This window comes from Cryptomeria japonica, chromosome 3, assembly GCF_030272615.1.
Source record: "Cryptomeria japonica chromosome 3, Sugi_1.0, whole genome shotgun sequence".
In the NCBI taxonomy this organism is placed as follows: domain Eukaryota; kingdom Viridiplantae; phylum Streptophyta; class Pinopsida; order Cupressales; family Cupressaceae; genus Cryptomeria; species Cryptomeria japonica.
Window position 1 is genome coordinate 829296571 of NC_081407.1, and position 23493 is coordinate 829320063.

General features: G+C 33.9%; 1 long non-coding RNA gene across 1 annotated transcript; it reads left to right on the forward strand.

The window, feature by feature from the left end:
* The first annotated feature begins 9545 nt into the window (after nt 1–9545).
* Nucleotides 9546–11296, forward strand: LOC131054797 (uncharacterized). Its single transcript, XR_009108056.2, has 5 exons — nt 9546–9895; nt 9984–10205; nt 10286–10362; nt 10467–10497; nt 11018–11296. It is a non-coding gene; the product is annotated as an uncharacterized LOC131054797 (long non-coding RNA).
* The last annotated feature ends 12197 nt before the right edge of the window (nt 11297–23493 follow it).

Below are 23493 nucleotides of genomic sequence, written 5' to 3' on the forward strand. Positions count from 1 at the left end.
GATTCTCTAGAGTATTTTGTCTTGATTTTTATTGATGATATCCTCATCTATTCTAAATCAATAGAAGAGAATAAGAAGAACTTAAGGCTAGTATTGCATCAATTAAGGGAACATTATGGTAAATTGTCCAAATGTTCTTATTTCCAAAGAAATATCCATTACCTTGGACATATCATTTCAGGAGATGGAGTATCTATTGTTCCTAAAAAGATCAAATCAATCTTAGAATGGATAGCTCCTCAAAATGTCTCTGAAGTTCATAGCTTTATGGAATTAGCTGGATATTATAGGCAATTTGTAGAAGGAATCTCTAAGGTTGCAGCTCCTATAACTACATGCCAAAGAAAGGGAAATAAATTTGATTGGATGGAGAAATGTGAGCAAGCTTTCGACTTACTAAAATAGAAGTTGACCTCAAAACCTATACTTACCATACCTCACCCAAATGGTGTTGGAATTACATTAAGTTTGTTGGTGTGATGATATTGAGAAGGTTGTTGGAGATTGATGATATAGTTGATAAAGGATGATTACTATCTTAATAATATTATTTTGTCATTGATGTCAAGCAATTGATTTTCTAAGTCAGTATGATGTTGCCATATCTTAAAGAGTATGTTTTGATGAGTATAAAGATGTCGGTAAGTGACACTGAAAGAATGTAAAAATGAAGGGGAGTAATAAGTTATTCAATGGGCAACTATTACCGAGTTAGATAGTGATGAGATTATGTTATTTTAATTGTTTTGATATCATATATATGTGTATTCAAAGACTGAATAAGAAGGAGAAAAGATTTCATGTAATAGAATGAGTAAAGGTTTGATAATATTCTATTTTACCAAGCAAGGAGCCAGTCCGTAAACTCCAAGGTTATCAATGTCAGTTAAAGAAGAAAGAAGTCACCTAGTGTCATCAACAAGCAAAGCTACCGAGACAGTAACTGAGATGAATACAGAATGTCTACCGAGTAAAGTTCAGAATTAATTGAGCGTCAACCGAGTAGTAACAGAATGCATTGGATGAATAAATACATTATTAAATGAAGGATGCCAATGAACTGGAGATTTATAGAAGATTGGAATTTCATGCAAGAAGTTTGTTAAGGATCAACGATAATGAAAATTCAAGAGTTAGATCTACAACACAGATTGAACGGTCATAATCAAGCACAAGTACCAATGAAGGAATACAAGTTTCAAGGCAAGATAAAACATTTTTCAGTTCGAAGGATTCAATGAACCTAGTCAAGTTTGAAGATCTAATGGCTAATATTAATCATGGGAAATGTGATTAAGGAGATTAAGCAGTTAGGAATTGCTTATAAATAAGGAATGGTTGATGAATGGTGTATGCGGGCAAATAGAAGAAAAGTGATGTTGCTGAAGAGATAATAGAGTACAGAAGATTGAAGATTTGATTGAAGAACAGAGTAAGAAGCCCAACAAAGAGGATGATAAGTCTTATGACAAGATTATTTTGAGCACATAGAGTCTGCTATAACATTTCAGATGTAAAGTTGCAAATTTATTTTATAATTGTTATTTATTTTTGTAAGTGATAGGAAATCTGTTAACAAAGTGGACTTAACAGTCTTATTTGTAAGTCCTCTAGCGAGGTAACATTCTAATTGAGTGTTTGAAATCCTTTGACAAGGTCACTTCTAACAAAGTGCAAGATTCTGATAGAGCTAAGGGAAATCCCTTAACCAAGTCACATATAACAATGTGTTTGTGTAATCTTTCATAGGATTGGCTTTTAACCGAGCATACTGTAGAAGAGTATATTTTCTTTCTGGGTCCGAAATCGCACAATGGTTTTTCCCTATTTGGGTTTCCACATTAAATCTGGTGTTAAATGTGTTTTGGTGTTTCAAGTTTATTAGTTTATGAGTTTTAATGATTTACAGTAATAGTTGCATATCAAATAAGTTCTACCGAGATTGAATATTATTAGAACATTCCATTATTAGTTTATCCGATTCACCCCCCCCGCCCCCCTCTCATTTAACTAATAATTGGTATCAGAGCTAGAACTCCAAAAGAAAAGTTTAAAGGAACTTGAGGCAAGATCTGAAGATGTACAAAAGGGATGCACCAAAATTGAACATGTCAAGTTTCACCACATGGTAGAAAAGGATGAAGCTGCACTTATCAGGAATTGGAGAATATGCAACATATTATCTAGAGAATGATTACACTGCACCTAGCACCTACCCTATGACAATGGAAGAAATAAAGGCAAAGCAAGAACATATTCAAGAAATGATTGAAATAACATCAGCATTGACCAACTCAGAGTTTAATGATCTAGAAGGTTGTAATGATGCCAAAGCTATGTGGAATAAGCTTACATCTATGTATGGTGATGATGAACATGTTCAAAGAGAAAAAGTAGACAGTCTAAGAGGTCAACTTGAATCCATGAGAATGAATGAAGGTGAGAACATAATCCAATACAGTACAAGGTTAAAAGAAACCGTCAATCAAATCAAAGGAGCATGAGGAACTATTGAAGAAAAGGATGTAACAAGTAAGTTGCTAAGAACACTTCTACCTACTTATGTCATTCGAGTCTCTATAATTAATGAATTAAGGTTTGTACCAAACATGCTAGTCTCTTTGGATGCTACTATCGGTAAGCTACATGCTTTTCAGTTAAGTAATTTTGATAACAGTGGGTCTCCAGTAAACAAAGTTGAATCTGCATTCAGTTCTTTTCATCTTGGTGAATCTAATTATTACAATGATAGAATGCATAAGTATGCTGAAGGAAATCAGAGTGGAGCAAGTGAGAGATTTCTCAAAAACATGGAAGAAGTACACAAACTATATGAGGAAATCAGAAAGCAGGAAGAGTTTGAAGCATTATTGGCCAAAGGTTACCGAGAGGAAAAGGTAAGTATAAAGGAAAGTTACCTTTAAAATGTTTTAACTGTGATAAAATTAGACATATGGCTTCTAACTGTCCTGACAAAGAATCTAGTGAAAAGAGAGAATACCAAGATGACAGACAGAAAGACAACCAATACAGAGGGCACCGAGACTTCAGAAGGAGAGATAGAAAAACATGCCTAGTAGCTGATGAGGAATCCAATGATGATAAATCTGATGGGACTGAGATAGAGGAAGTTGTATATGTAGCTATCAAAGATGGATCAAATGAAGAAGGGTATGAAGAAAAATCCTTAATATCACACATAAATAATAATGATTCTTGGATCATACATAGTGGGGTCCTATGAAAGTTCAAAGTTATTATGGTGATAAATACTTCATATTATTTGTGGATGATTACTCAAGGATGATGTCAGTTATGTTTTTAAAAGAGAAATAATAAGCCTTTCAAATGTTCAAATGGTATAAGACAAGAGTTGAAAATGAAACAGGAAAACAATTGAAATGTCTAAGATCTGATAGAGGAGGAGAGTTCATTTTAGATGAATTTAACTTATTTTGCAATGATAATGGTATAAAGAGACAAGTGTCTACACTGAGAACACCACAACAAAATGGGATAGCTGAAAGAAGAAACAGATCAATTGTAGATTGTGCCAGAACCTTGATGATAGAAAAGAGAGTACCTCAAATATTTTGGAGAGAAGCAATAAGCATTGCAGTTTACACCTTGAACCGAGTACAACTGAAGAAGGGACTATGAAGACACTGTATGAAATCTGGTATGACAAGAAACCAAATGTAAGTTATTTTAAAATATTTGGAAGTAATTTTATGTTCACAAAGATGACAAAACTGAAAAATTTGATCAGAAAAGTAAGGAAGGAACATTTCTTGGTTATTCCTCTAGGAGTAAAGTATTTAAATGTCTGATCAAATCATCTAACAAAATAGTGGAAAGTGCAAATGTGAAAATTGATGAATTTGTAGAAAGGAATGATGAAGGAAATTCCAAAGAACCAGAAGATTATGAAGAGTTTATATATGTACAACTGAGAAGTCTAACCAAGAAAGTCGATGAAAAAAATACTCAGTTACCGAGTGATGAAGAAGATCATACAGAGCCTACTGAGCCTATATTAGCAAAATATGTCAGAAGAAATCATGCATCAAGTCAGATTATAGGAGATAAGGATGCTCCAGTGATGACAAGGAACAAACTGAGATAGAACACATGTCTGATATCCGAGTTTGAACCAAGGATAGTAAAAGAGGCATTAAGCAATGAAGATTGGGTGAATGCTATGACAAAAGAGATTGAACAAATCAAGAAAAATGAAACATGGACACTGGTCCCAAGACCAAAAGAGAAAAATATAATCGGTACAAAGTGGATTTTCATAAATAAGCTAAATGGAAAAGGTGAGGTCATTCAGAATAAAGCAAGGCTAGTTTGCAAAGGTTATGCTCAAGAAGAAGGAATAGACTATGGTGAGACTTTTGCACCTGTGGCAAGACTTGAGGGAGTGAGAACATTGTTGGCATATGTTGCTTACAAAAATTTCAAGGTATATCAAATGGATGTTAAATCTACATTTTTGAGCTGTATACTAGAAGAAGAAGTCTATATTGAACAGCCTGAAGGATTTATTGAAGAGAAGAATAAAGATTAGGTATGTAAGTTGAACAAAGCTTTATATGGCCTAAAGCAAGCACCTAGAGCATGGTATGAAAGGTTGCACTCCTACTTAATAAAGATTGGATTTTTGAGGACTAGTGAAAACAACAACATGTATATGAAGAATTATGAGGATAATGGAATAGTGATTTCAGCCATATTTATTGATGATATTATTTTTAGTGGAAATGATTCTTTATGCAAGAACTTTGGAAATGAAATGTGAAAAGAATTTGAGATGTCATTAATCGGTGAAACAATGTATTTTATAGGTTTACAAATACTGTGAATGAAAAATGGGATTTTCATTACTCAATCCAAGTATATAAAGGAAAATTTGAAGAAATATTGAATGGAGGATTCTAAACCTGTAAGGACTCCTATGATTACTAATTGTAAACTATCAAAGAATGATGAATCTACATCTGTTGATGAGACACTTTACTAATCTATGATTGGAAAGTTGCAATATGTAGTTCACAGCAGGCCTGATATAGCACATGCAGTAGGTATAGCTGCAAGATTTTCTGCAGATCGCAAAGAAACCCATATGATAGCAATCAAGAGAATTTTCAGATACTTGAGAGGCACTGAAGATTATGGTTTACTATATAAAAAGACTAGTGAGTTGGCTTAGCAAGAAACAAGGATGCATTTTACAATCAACTACTGAAGTTGAATATGTCTCTGCAGCACTGAATTGTACCAATATAGCATGGATCAAACAAATATTGGAAGGTATGAATGAGACAGTTACCGAACTAGTTACTATATTTTGTGATAATACAAGTGCTATTAACATTTCAAAGAATCCGATAATGCACTCTAAAACAAAGCATATTTCTATAAAGTATCATTATCTAAGAGAAGAAGTTCAAGAAAAGAAAGTTGTGCTGGAATATGTTAGCACAAAGGAACAAATAGCAGACATCTTCACAAAACCACTGCCAAGGGACACTTTTGAGTATCTCAAAAGTAAGTTAGGGGTCCTACCCCTATCTAGTACTCACTGATAGAGTTCGGTGAAAGCATCAATTCCATGACTCTACAAAATACTATTTGTGAGTTGATGTTGATTTACACACTTTAGGAGGTTACCTAAAGTTGTGCAAGAAATAGTGAATGAAGACAAGATGCCCCTACCGAGACTGAGATGATACATTTGTATATGTTTTAACAATAAGGAAATTACTTCATAGGGGAAGTAATCATGGATTAGCTTTACTTTTGGTATTGTTGTCAAAGGGGGAGAAGACCAATGATAGAGGGAGAAGATTACAGGAGAAGTTTACAGCTCAAGGATGACATGAGAAGAATAACAGTAGTCCGAATAAATTGGAATAAATCAAGTTGGTATTTCCATCAATGCCAAAGGGGGAGATTGTTAGCATTACATTAAGTTTGTTTGTATGATGATATTGAGAAGGTTGTTGGAGATTGATGATATAATTGATAAAGGATGATTACTATCTTAATAATATTATTTTGTCATTGATGTCAAGCAATTGATTTTCTCATTTAGTATGATGTTGCCATATCTTAAAGAGTATGTTTTGATGAGTATAAAGATGTCGGTAAGTGACAATGAAAGAATTTGAAAATGAAGGGGAGTAATAAGTTATTTCAATGGGCAACTATTACCGAGTTAGACAGTAATGAGATTATGTTATTTTGATTGTTTTGATATCCTATATATGTGTATTCGAAGACTAAATAAGAAGGAGAAAATATTTCATGTAGTAGAATGAGTAAAGGTTTGATACTATTCTAGTTTACCGAGCAAGGAGCCAGTCGCTAAACTCCAAGGTTATCAATGTCGGTTAAAGAAGAAATAAGTCATCGAGTGTCGTCAGCAAGCAAAGCTACCAAGATAGTAATTAAGACGAATATAGAATGTCTACCGAGTAAAGTTCAGAATTAACCGAGCGTCAACCGAGCAGTAACAGAATGCATTGGATGAATAAATACATTATTAAATGAAGGATGCCAATGAACTAGAGATTTATAGAAGATTGGAATGTCGTGCAAGAAGTTTGTTAAGGATCAACGACAATGAAAATTCAAGAGTTAGATCTACAACACAGATTGAATGGTCATAACCGAGAACAAGTACCAAGGAAGGAATACAAGTTTCAAGGCAAGATAAAACATTTTTCAGTACAAAGGATTCAATGAACCTAGTCAAGTTTGAAGATCTGATGGCTAATATTAATCATGGGAAATGTGATTAAGGAGATTAAGCAGTTAGGAATTACTTATAAATAAGGAATAGTTGATGAACAATGTATGCAGGCAAATAGAAGAATAGTGATGCTGCTGAAGTGATTATAGAGTACAAAAGATTGAAGATCTGATGGAAGAACTGAGTAAGAAGCCCAGCAAGGAGGAAGATAAGTCTTATGACAAGATTATTTTGAGCACATAGAGTCTGCTATAACATTTCAGATGTAAAGTTGCAGATATATTTTGTTACTGTTATTTATTTTTGTAAGCGACAGGAAATCTCTTAACCAAGTGGACCTAACAGTCTTATTTGTAAATCCTCTAGCAAGGTAACATTCTAATTGAGTGTTTTAAATCCTTTGACAAGGTCACTTCTAACAAAGTGCAAGATTCTGATAGATCTAAGGGAAATCCCTTGATTGGGTCACATATAACAATGTGTTTATGTAATCTTTAACAGGATTGGCTTTTAATCTTGCATACTCTAGAAGAGTATATTTTGTTTGTGGGTCTGAAATCCCATAATGGTTTTTCCCTATTTGGGTTTCCACGTTAAATCTGGTGTTAAATGTGTTTTGATGTTTCAAGTTTATCATTTTATGAGTTTGAATGATTTATAGTCATAGTTGCATATCAAGTAAGTTCTATCGAGGTTGAATTTGATTAGAACATTGAATTGTGAGTTTATCTGATTCACCCCCCCCTCTCATTTAACTAACAAATGGATCATTCATAGTAATCATTGATGCATCTGGAGAAGGAATAGGAGGACTGTTAATGCAAAATGTACAAGTGGTAGCCTATGAATCAAGGAAATTGAGAAAACATGAAGTCAACTATGCACCACATGACTTAGAATAAGCTTCTACTGGCCATGCTCTGCAAATGTGGAGACACTATCTTTTGGGTAAGCCATTTGAGTTAAAAACCGACCATCATGGGTTAAGGTACATCTTTACCTAACCTAATTTGAATGCAACACATATAAGATGGTTAGAATTATTAAGTGAGTATAAATTTGAGATAAACTACATTAAGGGAAAGGAAAATAGAGTGGCTAATGCTTTAAAAAGAAGAAGACATTTAGCAATGATAGCAACAACAAGAACTACCTTATGGCAACAAGTGTTGAAAAATCTCCAAGGGGACGAACATTATGACTTAGTCAAGAGCGCCTTAGAGACTAATCCTTTCGACCACCACTTTGACGGGTACACTTTAGAGCCAAATAGACTTCTTCGATATATAAGGAGGATGTATGTTCCTAACAAAGGAGAGTTAAGGGACTTAATCATGGAAGAAATGCTTAATGTTCCTTATTTTGGACATCCCAATGTGAATAAAATGGCTACAAATATGAGACCCTTATATTTTTGGCCTAGACTTAAGAGAGATGTGATAGCCTATGTGAGGCAATGTTTTGAATGCCAGTGAGTCAAGGCTGAGTATATACATCTGGTAGGGTTATTATTTTCTCTCCATGTGGCAAATTATAAATGACAAGTGATCAGTATGGATTTTATTCAAGGTTTACCTATGTCCAAGAACAAGAATGACATGATATTAGTTGTAGTAGACAAATTGACTAAAGTATCTTATTTTATACCCGATAATCTTAAGGATGGGTCAGTGGTTCTGACACAAAAATTTATGTAAAGTAATTGTTATTTACTTATAATAAATGCATGATATTGGATGTTATCTTTCAATAGGATTAGATTATGTTAGATTTTTTCTAGGTTAGGACTAGCAAGTTCTTATAAGGGGAGGATAGATTTTAGTCTTTTTCAGTATTCAAAGATTAGATGTGAATGGTGTTATGGGGGGTTTTGGGTTGACCATGGAAGGTTGTGGATTGTTAATTTTTTATGCTATATGCAATTCTTTATTGTCATAAATAATGTAATAAAAAATTACTGATTAAAATATTAATAATAATTTATATTTATATTGAATTATTGTATTTCAACTAATGTCAATGTCAATTTGGATTAATTCTAAGAAAAAATTTCAGTTATAGTTTTCTATAAAAACTAAAGTATGTTTGGTAAGATTATTTTGTTCCCATTTTAGTCTTCTTTTCCTCTAATAGTGTAGTAGTGAGACTTTATATGCACCCAACATTTTTTGAATGTGTACTATTATTCTCTTTTTTCATGTTCTTTTATCTACTAAAAACTTGAAAACTAAAAGCTTTAATTTATCGTAAGCATACACATTCTTCTAACGTTGTGCATACTATAGACTTCGTTTGTGCATACACATTCTTCTAATTGTGTCCATTCTATAAGCTATGCTAAACAAGTTCAACACTTAAAAATTAAGAGCTTCTCTTTATCATTTTTATGCCTACACATTCGTTTAACCATGTTCATACCACAGACTATGATAAAAATTTATCTTCAATCTCTAATTTCAATCATGTTAAACATTTACACTTCATATATATGAAAATATGATAAATAATTATCTTACTTTCATTGATTGAAATCATCTGTAATAATAAAATCTTATAAAAATACTATAAACTTAACAATAAAATTTAATAAAAAAATAATTTTAATACTAATATTTCAATTCACACACTAAAATTCATTTTCTCACAAGTCCCAAACCCAACCCATATCATTTTCTCACAAATCCTAGACCCAACCCATATAAGTAATTTTCTTGTGATCTCAGAAGCCCCAACCCATAACCTACCTCTTTAGCATTCTTCTCTATCTCGCACACCCAACCCATATAATTTTCTTGTCATGTCCGAACCCATAACCTACCGCTTCAGTAATCTTCTCTGTCACGCAACAAATTTTTATCTTTACCAAAATTTATTGACTTTGCCTCCACGTTTCTCTCCGACTCCCTCGCTCGCGTTCTTTCTGCTTATTTGTACCTCTCATCTCCTTTCTCTCCTTACCATCGGCTTGGCATTTACCTGAGTTACTCGGCTGGGTGAGCCCTCTAGGTTTTAGGGTTTACGATCGGCTTTGGATACTCAGCTGGGAGAGCTCTCTAGGTTTTCAAAAGTAATTTCAGTTACTAATGATATTTCGATTTTTTGGCCGGCAGAGCATAATGGATCGCGGATCTGCTGCAGGTACTTGTGAATTAGGTTCTTCATATGTAGTTTTTTCAATTGGATCCGTACGATTTTGTTAATAATTGTATTGTTTTGTTTTCTTCAGATTCCGGGCTTATCAGATCTGCTAGTGTTGTGGAGAGCGCAAGGATTAGGAGGGCTTTGAGCAGATGGAGGCCAATAGAAGGCCAAAAGAGAATATTGGACTGAGAAAGCCATCTTTGGACAGAGCTGCCGCGGCATGGTCCAGTGGAAGGCAAGAAAGTATTCTACTGGTTTCAAAATGCCGCTGGGAGAGGGAAACGGAAGAAAGAAGAACCAGAGAGATGTAAGTAACCGGACAGATTCTTAAGAGTTTGTTGTTCCTTACATTGTTTTTAAAACTAACCCAAAAAATGTTTATTTTAGCCTCAAAATGGCCTTCAGTATTGAAGGCGCGAAACTGGACTTCGTTATTCCGTTTGAAGAGGTCATCTTCTGTACAGGTATGAAAGGGTCATCTTATATATTGATCAGGCCCGTCTATCAAATTATGTGTTTTAAGAATAAGATTGGGGTGAATTTCTGAAGAATGTGTATTAATATGCAGGATGAAGAAGTGGATCGCGGATTTGGAGCAGGTAAACCAACTGGGTACTTGTGATTTTATAAAACGAATTGGGTTGTTGTCATCTAGCTTTTTCAATTCGATACAATGTTGTAAATAATTCTATCGTTTTCGATTTACCTGAGATACTAAGGTGGGTGACCCCATTAGGGTTTTTTAAAGTAACCTCAGTTACGCAATTTCAAGTTTAGGGCAGGCAGGGCATAATGGATCGCGGATCTGAAGCGGTTAAACTGATTGGGTACTTGTGATTATATAAAACGAACTGGGTAGTTCACGCCTAGTTTTTTCAATTCCATACGATATTGTTTATTGCCAGAATAATTCTATTATTTTAGATTAGGATTTGCCTGAGATACTCAGCTGGTGAGCCGTCTAGGGTTTTTAAAGTAACCTCAGCTAGGTATTTTCAAGTTTAGGGCCGACCGAACATAATGGATCTGCAGCACGTAAACCAACTGGGTAGTAGTGATTTATAGATTTTTCAATTTGGTACAATGCTGTAAATAATTGTATTGTTTTGTTTTCTTCAGATTCCAGGCTTATCAGATCTGTTAGGATCTGTTAGTGTTGTGGAGAGCGCAAGCTGTAGATGGAAGCCAACTGAAGCTCAAAAGAGGAGATCGGAGCCCATTTTCGCGAGAATTATTTCCTTTGCAGGAATTGCATTCCTGCAAGACTGGTTTCTCTTTTGTGTAGTGTAGGGTTTCATAAACAGTGTCTGACTGAGGACATTCTAAATATGAAAATGTAGTAGCGCATGGTCTATATTGCTGTGATGCTCATTGTAACACTTGCATAGTTTTTATATATATGACATTTTCAATGATTATCATTTCATATTTGGATTTCAGATAGATTTGAGAAGGAGAATATGTTGTTCTTATAAAGTTCTTTTAGCTTCCTAAATGAAATTCTAGTATTAGATTTTACTGTTCTTTTAGCTTCCTTAATGAAACCCTAGGATAAGGGAATTTGGTGAAAAAAAAAGACAAATGGAACAATAAAATTACAGTTTAGATTGAAATAAATTTTTTAAGTCTAACTGAAAACTACACCTTAATATCTTGATACCTGCTTATTAAGGCAGAAATTCATATGATGCGTTGGTTTTTTTCGCTTATTGTCATGTTACTTTTTTAACATTTATTTGCTCAAACCTCCACACCAAATTTTGATCCTTTTTTTAATTGAAAGAAGCTGAATTAAAAAAGTACATAAAGAAATCAGGAGGAGCTGCATAAAGCTATATACAAGACAGCCAAAACATGAAGTCTTAAAAAAAAGACCGAAACCAAGAACACAAATACATAAGACGAACCATTACATTCTAAACATAAGACGAAGCATGTTTTTTGGGACTGTTATGTGTCCAAATTTTGATCCTTTGTTCAGGCCACTGTCTAATGTACCTGCACAGTTTTGATCTTATTTTACTTATGATTTGATTATTTGTGTTCAGCTTCGTTCAGACTCAATTCATGTGATATCAATCATGGTGGTTTTTTAAATAAAAAATTCGATATTGAATTTAAAATATGTTTTTTTATTTAATTAAGTTTTTTATTTTCAGATATCAAACATATGTTTTATTTATGTAACGTCGTTTATTGATGATATTCAATTAAACTTTTTTTTTTTGAAAATCTCAAATTTAAAATATATTTTTTAATTTATTAAATTTCTTAATATTTAATAAAATATCGGGAAAGTTTTATTTTAAGAGTATTCACTTAAAAATACCTTGTATTGATGATTTCCTCATGCATCTGGTTAGGTTAGGATCTTCTTGGAGATCGTTTTGACCTTCAGATGAGGGCTTCGTTGCTCCCACCCGCAGTAGAAAATGGTCTCTCTGTGTATTTTCTGATGAAAAACAGTGGAAGGAGGTTCTTGTTTTAGTTTTATGCGCTGCCTGCTATTTTTATCCTCTCCGGTAAGAGTTTTGACTTTGTCTTGGGCAGAGGTGGCCAGTAGGCTATCACTTATGTAATTATTTTTATTTATTAATATATCTTTTTTCTTACATATTAAAAAATAATATTTTTTTATATAAAGAGTAATCCTTATGTAAATTAAAATAATTTAATATTGATATTTAAATATTGAAAAATAATATTACATTGTAATTGATTAAGTAGGGAACCATAACTACAACATAAGAACCATTAAAAAAAACTAGTGATTCAAGGAGGTCTCACAATTAGTCAAAAAAGTAGAGCTCAAAATGTTTATAGTAAGACCTAAATAACTTTTGGAATAATAGAACGGTTGTTATAATTAGTAGAAGGTCTCAAGACAACATTAAAAATATCAAAGATGGCACATAGGGGATGAGCATTATAAACCTCACTATAACAAAACAACGAAAAAATCATTTAATGAGGTTCTAGTTGGTAGTAATCGAATTTAGCTATTCCTCCCAACCCTCTTGTTTGTCTTCATTTTGTTTTTATGATCCTCATTCTTTTCTTAAGCATTTTTTATCTTTGTGCTTCTTGGAATAACTCCCATAACAACTTTATTCATTATACCATTTGTGATGTTTATAATAGCATTTTAGGCCTTGTTCAAATTGATTGTATTTTTCCTTGTTAATGTGATCCAATCTCTCCTGAATCTCTATCACATAGTTCCAAAGAAAGAAACTACATATTATTCCTTGACATTGTATTATCATTCCCTCCTTCCTAATGATGGCTAGTATCCTAATTATCGGTCACCCATCTATCATCATACTCATCCTTATTTCCTTCTTCCTCTTCGATATCCTTTTCTTCATTGTTAGTTTCTTCCTCTTCCATGCAATTTTTATGTTCATCCTTGTTGTAATCCCCTTTCTAATCACCCTCATTAACCTCAAAAATGTCTTCGTCCAAATGAGGAGGGTAGTTATCTTGGTGTGAGTCCTCTTCATCTTTAGAGGAAGGTTGTTTTATTTGTTTCTCTTTATTTTCATTTTCTTTGATAGTATGAGCTTCCATTTCTATTCTAGTAAATCTATGGCCACTAAATCTACCAATATTTTTAATTTTATTATCACCCCCTCTTTGTTCTCATCAAAGTATTGTTCATCCACCTCTCTTATATCCTCAATAATATGAGGGTTGAAGTTTTTCTCCCTAAATTTTTTTCTTGGGGGCTATAGGGATATTAGGAATTAAAAATTTTACCCTTCGCTTTACTAGACTAATTTTTATGAGAGTGTGTTCACTTATGAATTTTCATAGATCTAGTGCTAATGAGGTATGTTGGGGCCTTTTTACCAACTAAAATTTACAAATGGCCATAATCAAGCCTTGGTGAAGAGGGGGGCTTGCTCCATATTGAATACAGTTATAAAGTGACGAGAGTAGGTAGAAAGTAAAGTTTACATTTTGACCATGTCAAATATGATATAATGGGGGAAATGGTATTTATGAATACTTTGAAACCTTCATTCTAAAGTAAAACATTTCATAAGAAAGAAACTCACCAAACCCCTAGGAGAAGGAACTTGTCTCTATTGTAGCAATTTGGGTGACTTTTAATCTTATCATTTCCTTCAAATTATCCACAAAATTCTTGTAATCATCATTTATCCATTGGCAAAATTCAACCCTTTAAGCCTAAAACCCATAGCATGCCCAATCAACTTCATAATGATGTAAAACTTAAGACTTCCTATAGATACCCATCCCTAATCCCCATGAATTGAAAAAATATAGAAAATAGATGTTTGTTGTAGCGATTCATTGATAGAAAGAAAAGAGTGAACCCACCATTTATAAATATTTCACATAATTCACCTTTTTTTTAATGGTATCACAAGAGGCAATCTTCTTTCTTTTCTTTTGGCCATGGATTCTTCCACAAATGAGACTATCTTCCTCTCTATGACTACTTTCAAGAATAATTTTAACTCCTTTTATATACTTGGTAGGATATTTTTTCTTTGGAGAAAGTAAATTTAGCTTATGAATTCATGAGCTCAAGGTCAACACATGCCATATGTATTTTATAGTACATAAGACTTAGATTCTAGATTCTTCTACTATGGTTAATACACATATTAGAAAAAAGAAGAAGAATAATATCTAGCAGCTTGTAATTATGGTGTCTATCATAATTGACTACAATGACCTTTCTCAAATGGGATAGGGAAAGAACGAAGTGGTCACTATCATTATTAGAGGATATCCATTGTAATATATGTCCTTCTTGGCAATAAAATTTTATTTCTTTGTCCTTTGCACCCTTGTGTCATCTCTAAGCCTTTATAAACATCTCCCTTTTAGCTTTGTGCCTTCGTTATTTAGAAACAAAACATTAATCTCTCATCTCTATTTTTAAACTACAAAATAACTATAATAGTTATATTAATCAAACCATTGAGAATAATTTTTTGAAATGGGCAAGAGGGAGAGTGACTATAGAGGGGCTAGGGTTTCTTGTGATGGAGGCAGTGAAGGGGCTTCTGATCCTAATGAAGATGATGGCAAGGAGGGATCTTTACTATTCTTTCTGGAACTATTCCTATTGGCTTTTGGGGTTTTAGAGTTTGCGGTGGCTCTGTTCTGCTCTATTTTGGTTTCTTGTTCCTCTTGCCCTTCTTCTTTCTGGGGGCATTTCCTTGATACTGGTTTCTTCATGGCCTTCTTGGCCTCTATGATCCATGGCTTTGATGTTGATGGGAGCCATGTTGCTACAACTCAGGGTTGGTTTGGTGCCTTTGGGGTTCATTGTAGGGTTTTTTGTGCGGTCTGCATGTTAGTCTCGCCTATGCGTGTGGTGGTGTGGGGTTTCTCGACCCCTTGAGTTTCTTCTCCTTCTTGAGGTGTGTTTGCAGGCAGACGAATGCGGTGGAGGTTTATGGGATTCCTATTGATTGTGTGTATTCTAGCATGGGGTTTGATGATTGTGAGACTGATGTTTTGGGAGGGGGAGGGTTTGCTCCCTCCGACATCCCTATTTCTCTTCAAGGATGTTCTAGGGCATGTGTTTGGAGATCTTTTTCTTTGGCCCTAATTTATTTATGCTTTGATGTTGCATCTTTTGGTGCATATTGTCTATTTTATTTCATAATCTATGATGCAACTAGACCTTCCTATTCCCTTGGGTATTTTTTTCATTTTTTTTGGGAGGGTTGTTGTCTTCGGTCTAGCTATGTTTGTGCTTGTTTCATCTTTTGGTTGCTCTCTCCCCATTGTCTCTATTTTCTCTAGCTTGTCCTATTGAGGGGGCCCTATCTTCTGTTGAGGTGGAGATAGGTGGTACTAGATTTAACTCTTCTCCTATGGATGTGGAGTTGGGTGCTACGGTGGAGGCTGGGTGGTGCTGGTGGGTGGTTGATGGCACCCTATTTCTAGGTTCTATTACGACCTCCATTTTAATTGAATTTACATTGAATATAATTTATACTTATAATAAGAGAAGAATTAGTGAAAAAAAAGGGGTGGAGTGAAGTAGACTAGGGAGGAGATTCTTGGAGTAAAGCTATGTCTTTAGGGAGGATTTCAGGAAGCAAATGGATAAATAACATGCTTGTTTCATACTAGAAGGGCAACGAAGAGGCTTGCTGTGGAAGACTAAGCAAGTTGACAAGAAAAGTGGCTTCTGAAGAAGAAGTCAAGACTTTTCCTCCATAGTTGGTAAGAGTCTTGTGACCTTTCCCATTAACATTCCAATTTTCCTACTTTGGCATTCTGGGATTCTAGTGAATCTTCCTTGGCCAAAGAAAGCATGGCCACAAGAGTATTGGGAAATTTCTAAGTCAACAAATGAAGTTTTGAAATCCATGACTCGAGAGTACGATAAAGGTAACAAGTATAAAGAATTGCAGTATCCTCCTTCAAAATCATTCAAGTATATGGGACCAAGAAAGAAAATCTTCTTGATTTCTTTTCCAAACAATATCTCACTAGCCCATTTTGCTTTGGAAAATTCTTTGGAAGGCCTACCAGAAAGGAGAAGACACCTAGGAAGCAATTTGAGTATGAGTTTCCAACAAAGAAATCAACCTTTGCCTCCGTCAAGAAGAAAGATGTGGGTTTTGAAGAGTCAAAGCCTTAGAACAAAGAAATTTCTTCAAGCTCAAAACTTTGAGCTAATGAATGTTTCATTCTTTGAAAGAAGGTAGGAGGAGGAGATTAGTTCAAAAGGTGAATCTCAGTGTTCTTCTTTGGAAGAGACTCTCTGCAAAAGAAAATAATTAAGAATAACCTTTTTAGAAGAAGCCTTATCCAAAAATTGGGATCTTCAGCAAAGAGCGATAATATGTAAGTTTTAGAAAATTTTCATTGATAAAAAAGTTTTTTTAATTGGGTAGAAGATCATTGGTCTAGAGAAATTGTTGTTTTCCTCATTGATCAAGGAAATGGATTTTTTGTTGCTTTATTTTAATCCAAAGAGAGGAGAGATGATGTTTTATGAATCAAACACTAGTTTTGTAATAGCTCTAGTTTATATATGCAATCCTGAAATCCGAATTTTGATCATGTCTTAGCCATCATCAAGTTTATCCTTATATGGATCTAGTTGCACAATATCCCACTTGAATACAAGGAGATTGAGATTTTAGAATCTATTGGGAATAGAGGGCACTTTTATAAAAATTGATTTAACCTTTTAGGAATATCTAAATCTCCCACTATGTTTATGCCTACTAATGGATGCAACTAGATCTTTCCCTACTTATTTGAAATTTTTTTCCAAAAATGGTTGTTGGAATCAAAATTTGTTCTATGAAGAGCCTAGTTTAGTATGCAGCATCTTCCATTTTTAGACCACCTATCCTCTTCATGTCCAAATTTATAAAGCATTAGCAATCGGGTTCACCTTGACCCAGATCTCCCCTTCTCCAAAAAGGACTAGTCTATTATATCTTTTCTCAAAAAATGAGTTTTTTTCTCGATAGTTCAATGCAGACATTAGAAAGGAATATTGCGATAGTTTCCAAAATCAAATAAGCTCATCACAATTAGGGAGCAAAGATTTGTGAACCTGAATCTTATACTCTTGAAAGATAGATTAAAGATAGGAGTTCGATAAAGGTTTTAACCAAGTCTTGGACATGGTCAATAGAGTGTAGAGTTTCATTGAAGGAGATGGATTCATTTATCCTAAAGTTCTATGAGGAAGTCCAAGATAATCTCATTGAAGACTTGGCAGATCAAGTGTTGGGGGAGGATAGGAAATAGAAAATCTTCCCTTTCCCTTGAGTGCAGGAAATGATTCTCAATTATTAGTTTACATCATTCCCCAAGATGATAGAATCCTAATAGTCAGTGCACCAATCCCAAATTGTCCTTTTTACATTCCTTTTACCTCGGCTCAAAGAAAGATAAGGGAAGGATCTAGACTCATTTTGTATTGAAACATTGTGTTATGAATTGGGAGACATTAAGTTGGGTTATAGAATGTGGAAAGGTTTGTGGAGAAAAAATAAATCAGGAATAAGAAGTGTCTACTAGAAAATTGGTTCAATATGATGAAAAGAAAATAGTACATAGCAAAAAGACTAGAAGGAGCTTGTATGAAGACGAGCAATTTGGGATTCAAGATTTGAAACTTCTAACCAAAAATCAGAATTCAAAGGAAATACATCAAATTATTCAATGTAGAAAGATGAATGCGATAAAGGATTTGAGAAATCTTCAGAAAGGTTCATTTTAGAGATAGACATTGAAGAAGGTCAAGGAGAGTTCTCACCAAACCTCCTTTGAGAAATCACAAAGGAGCCATTCAAAAAATTTCGTAGATGTAACTCTAGAAGACAACAAGGAAAATAAACTCCTCTCCAATTTTTCTAAAATGGGAATAATTGAGGAAACAATCCTAACTCTAGTAAGGGCAAAAAGAGGTAGACCACTGGGGAGCACAAAATAGTAGAAGGAAAGAAATTTATTTGAAAAAAATTCTCAATCAATCTAAGCACAAAGCCTTAAGTGAGATAGGAGAAAATCAATTAGGCTTCTGGAGATAAAAAACTTGAAAGGCTCATAGTCTATTCCTATTAGGAAGTCTGAACATTCATCCTCACCTGTTAGATCCAGTAGGAAAGAGAAAAAACAACTAGAAGCCATTGACTTGAACAAAGTGGAAACAAGAAAATTATCTAGAATTGGCGGTTCCTTCTCATATCAGTATCCCTCTCCTTCAAAGAATAGGAGGAAAAGTCTTTTAGAGGAAGAGAGTTCGGTTCGACTAGAGCTAGTAGCAGTTTATGATTTTCTAGGCATATCAGATCCCCAACAAGAAGAGAATGAGAATTCCCAAAACGAGAAACAATAATTAATTCAAAAAATTTAGAACTGGATGAATCAGAGGAGGAGGAACTTGGAATGATATACACAAAAATAGAACAATTAGTGGGGAAAGAAGGAACTAAGGAAAGGGAAGTATTGGGCCTTTGTGAAATTCTCTCTGACAAAGAAAAACCAAATTGCAGACAATCTCCAGGAAATAGGAAAGGAAGGAAATCCTTATCAGATCTTACAAAACTAGATGGAGAGGCTAAGGATCTAAAGAAAATCAGTATTTTGTGGAATTTGGTGAAGGAAAAGGTCCTTCCCTTGTATCAATGAATCTATTAACATGGAATCTTAGGGGAATTAATGCCCCTAACAAACATCATTTGGTTAAATGTTGTATAAAATCCTCCAAAGTAGAATTAGTTTTGTTGCAAGAGAAAACACTTAATGTAGATTAGATAGCATATTTCAAATCTAAATTAGGTTTGTGGGAGGTACAAACAAATGAGGTGTTGGGTTCTTTACGAGGCCTAGCTATCCTCTGGCACCCTAGGAGGGTTAAATTTGAAAAAATAGTAGGAAGGAGACACTAGATAGTGGTTATCTTAAGAAGTATCAATGGAGATATCATTTTTGTCATCTTGAATGTTTATGTGCCCACTTATAATAACCAAAAACTAGAAGTATAGAAAGGATTGGAAATATTCCTTCAAAATATCCCTATAGAAAACATTTTCTATATTTATCAGAGAAAAGTAGGGGCATCCAAAAGGAGTCCCAATCTAAAGTGGACTTTAGGAATCAGGTAGCAAGAAACACTATAATGGATATAAAAATTGATAATGGGACCTTTACTTGGAACAATAGGAGATTGGGGTTCAGTTACATAGAAAAAAACTAGACAAATCTATTTTCAAGTGGGATCTCTCTAAATTTCCTTTTCAATTAAAACTATTTATTAAGCCCTCTTCAATATTAGATCACTTTCTGGTTCATCTAGAAATTCAGTGGGATAAGAAGCCCAAGAAGTGCCCCTTCAAGTTTTAAAATATGTGGATGAAAGACCAAAATTTATTTGAAATGATAGAAACTTGGTGAAAGGAAGAGAAATTTGAGGGTTCCAAACTATTTTGTTTTATGTCTAAATCAAAAAATAATTTTTTTTTATTAAAATGGAATAGAGAACACTTATCTAACATCTTCTCGGCTAAAACTAAAGTAGAGGAGGAACTGGACAGATTGAATGAACAAGTAATTAGAAAAGGAATGGACAAGATATTTTTCTCAAATGAAAATGGAGCTTCTCAAACAATGAGGAAGCATTGGCCAAGGAAGAGATATTTTAGAGATAGAAATCTATAAAAGTATGTTTAGGAGAGGAAGACAAGAATTCTAAGTTTTTTCACAATATCACTAATAAAAGAAGGGTCATCAATAGGATATACAAATTAAAAGATGAGCTAGGGATTATAAAGGAAGACCCCAAGGAAATAGTCAGAGAGACAATATCATTTTTCACTAAGATTTTAAATAATTGGGAAGTGTTTGACTTAAAGTCTTAAAATGCATTGTTGGATATTATTCCAAGGCTAATCTTGGTAGAACAGAATAAGATGCTTATAGAAAAGTTCTCAATATTGGAAATTGAAGAAGCCCTCAAGAAAATGCACCTAGATAAAGCTTTAGGGCTGGATGGGTTTCTAGCATGTTTCTTTAAGAAATGTTGGCATATTTTAGGAGAGGAGATGATGAAGCTTTAAAAGCTACAATAAAATCTAGAATATTTTTACGAGAATTTAACAATACCTTTATAGCTCTAATTCCCAAGAAGGAGAAAGTATTGAGGTTAGATGATTTCAGACCAATGTCCTTATGCAACACCATATATAAGGTCTTGGCCAAATCTTTAGCTAATAGATTAAAAGGGTTACTCCTATCCATCAACTTAAAAGAACAAACTAGATTTGTGTCAGGAAAATCCATTTTTGATTGAGTGATTATAGCCCAAGAATCAATTCATTGAATTTAGATCAATAAAAAGCCAATAATGATGATTAAGTTGGATATGAAGAAAGCATATGACAAAGTTTATTGAATAATTTTATGCAAATATCTAGAAGCCTTTGGATTCTCAAGGGATTGAGTAAATTTAATCTTTTATTGCATCTCTAGTCATAGATTTTTGGTCTTAGTTAATGGAAGTCCAGAAGATTTTTTTGATTTACCTAGAGGTCTTCACTAAGGGGATCTTTTATCTCCTTTTCTCTTCATAATAATGGTAGAGGCTTTAGGAAGATCTCTAAAAAGAGCTCAACATGACAGTCTCTTTAGAGGCATTAAGATTACTAGTGCGATGGAAGCAGTTTGTCACCAACAGTTTATGGATGATACAATTATCTTTTGATATGATGAGAGAAAGGAGACAATCAAATTAAGGAGAGTTCTCAAATCTATTCAAGGGCACTAGCTCAACATGTAAATCAAGCAAAATAAGAAATATTTTTCTTTAATGCAAATTGTAGTTCAAAAAGAGAGATATTAGCCCTTCTAAGCTTTAAGTCTAGGAAAATCCCTTCCTTATATCTAGGATTACCCTTAGATAATGGTTTGAGGACTACCAAAAGTTTGGGTCCATTAGTGGAAAAGATGGATAGGAAAATGGAATCTTGGAAGACAAAGTGACTTTATTGGGCATGGAGAATGACTGTTGAAGGTTGTTCTCTCTGCCCTCCCAATTTATTTGATGTCTTGTTTATCTCTTTCAATGGGAGAAAATACAAAGATAGTGAACAAGATGAGATCATTTTACTGGTAGGGAATGGATAAAAAAGGAAAAATAGTGTTAATAGAATGTGATAAAATTTGTAGGCCATTAGAATCAGGAGGAGTAGGTTTGAGAAATCAGGTGTGGCAAAATAAAGAATTGGGAGCCAACTTAGTTTGGAAATTATATTAGGATTCTCATATAAAATAGGTTAGAATCTTAAAGAGTAAATACTTAGAAGACTCGAGTCTAGAATGTTTCTTTAGGATTCAAAATCCCCCCAAATGGATCAAGGATTTGGAACTTTATAATAAAATGTAGAGAATTGATTATAGAGAAACTATCTTGGGATGTGGTAGATCAAAGATGGGCACTTTCCTTGTAAAACTCTTGGGGAGTTTACCTAGGTATAGAAAAATGATGGAAGTCAATAACATCAGGGAATTCTGTGAAATAAATTAGGAAATTCATGTCAGATATTATATTGAATTTCTTCACAATGGTTCCTCTTAGGGATGGAGATGGAGAAAAATCGAGGGTCTCCTGTTAGAAGAGAAGATATTTATCAACTTAATGATATTTAGAAAAATAGATCAATCTCATTATGGAATGAAATAGATATTTTGATTTGGAAATAAGCGAAATCAAGAAGTTAAAACTCTAAGGATGGATATAGAGTAATAATTGAAAGGCAACATTTCCAAAAGATTGAGATTCTAACTCAATTGTGTTGGGATAAAATGTGTTTTACAAAGGTAGGTATTTTCGCTTGGGTAGCCCTTCAAGGTAGAGTTTTAATTGCAAAATGGTTTAGGAGGCTAGGATTTGTTGGACATTCCAATTTTTTTCTTTGTGAGCGGAGCGAAGAGACAATTGATCATATCTTTCTTAGATGTCCCTTTGCCTCTAGATGTTGGCAATGGTAATGTGCAAAATTGGGATAGATTATTTCTCTTTCGAGAGGCATAATAAGTATGTTTCAAGGTTGGCCTCAATTATTCTCATCAAGTCTATATGGGATAATGTGGATCTCATCTCCTTCAATAGTGTAATGGGATTATGGAAGGAAACAAATCATAGGATATTTCACGAAAACAAAATGTCTTGGGAGGCCCTTTCTAATACGATGGAAGCAACCATAGCTGAGGTGGTTAACAATATAATATCAACATATGGTCCAAAGAGACTCGCTTTTCCAGCTAGGATGATAAGATGAGGGGTAGATTGTTTGGGTTGAAGATTTCACCCTATGTTGGTAAGGAGGGAGAGGCTTCCAGGATAGATAGAAGAATGTGTTTGGGTGGTGTATGGTATCTCCCTAAACTAGGATGGTATAAGATGAATTTCGATGGAGCTTCTAGAGGCAACCCAGGTGCTTCAAGAGCTAGTTGTGTAGTTCATTCATAGGAGGGAATTTTAATTGCTAAGTTGTCTAAACCTTTAGAAATGGACACTAACACTATAGAAGAAATTAAAGAAATGATAGAAGGCATGTTAATTTGTAGATAACTAAGAATCAAGAAGTTGGAAATTCAAGAAGAGTTGATAATAATTATAAATTCTCTTAGAACTCGAGCAACCCCAAATTTGAGGTTGAAATCATTCCTAGGAAGGGCTTTAGATCTTTTTATAATTCTTTGGTATGGCAACAATCAATCACATTTATAGAGAAGCTAATAGTCTAGTGGATCAACTAGAAATATAGGAGCTGATGGAATATACAAAAAATAGATTAGCGGGTCATATGATAGTCATAGTCTAGATGACTAAAATTATTCATAGAGCTAAGGATAGTTAATAATAGATTTCAGGATATGGAATTCAAGTCTCAATTATTTTGAATAAGAGGCAAGGGAATCTTAATAAAATTTGGAAAATATTTTTCAAAGGAAAAGGTGGTGTAATGGGCTTTCAAATCCTTTTCATTAATGGAATTCTGGATGGAGGCATCCCTTAAAAAAGGTGATGTAAAGGACATTCTACAGGGGCTTCCCAAATGGTATTATTATAAATT